We start from the raw sequence: 252 nt of genomic DNA, 5'->3' as shown, positions 1-252 counted from the left end.
GCCCGCCTCTATTTCAGCTCCTCCACCCAGGAGGCGGCCCGCCCGGCGCCCCGCCCCGCCGCCGCCGAGCGCCGCCGCCCTGCCCGCGCGGGGGGCTGGCTGGCAGGCTGGCTGGCTGGCTGGGAGGCGGGGCCAGGCCGGGCCGGGCAGGGCCGGGCAGGGCAGGGCGGCGGAGGGAGCGGCCCCCTCTTGCCAGGCGGGCGACCCGAGCGCTGGGCAGCAGCTCCTCCCTTCGGGCCGGCACGGCCGCGC

Source organism: Python bivittatus, unplaced genomic scaffold (assembly GCF_059951505.1).
Source record: "Python bivittatus isolate LINGU-HERP-01145 unplaced genomic scaffold, Pbiv_v1 ctg000210_np1212, whole genome shotgun sequence".
NCBI lineage: Eukaryota > Metazoa > Chordata > Lepidosauria > Squamata > Pythonidae > Python > Python bivittatus.
Note: the sequence above shows the minus strand (reverse complement) of the source record.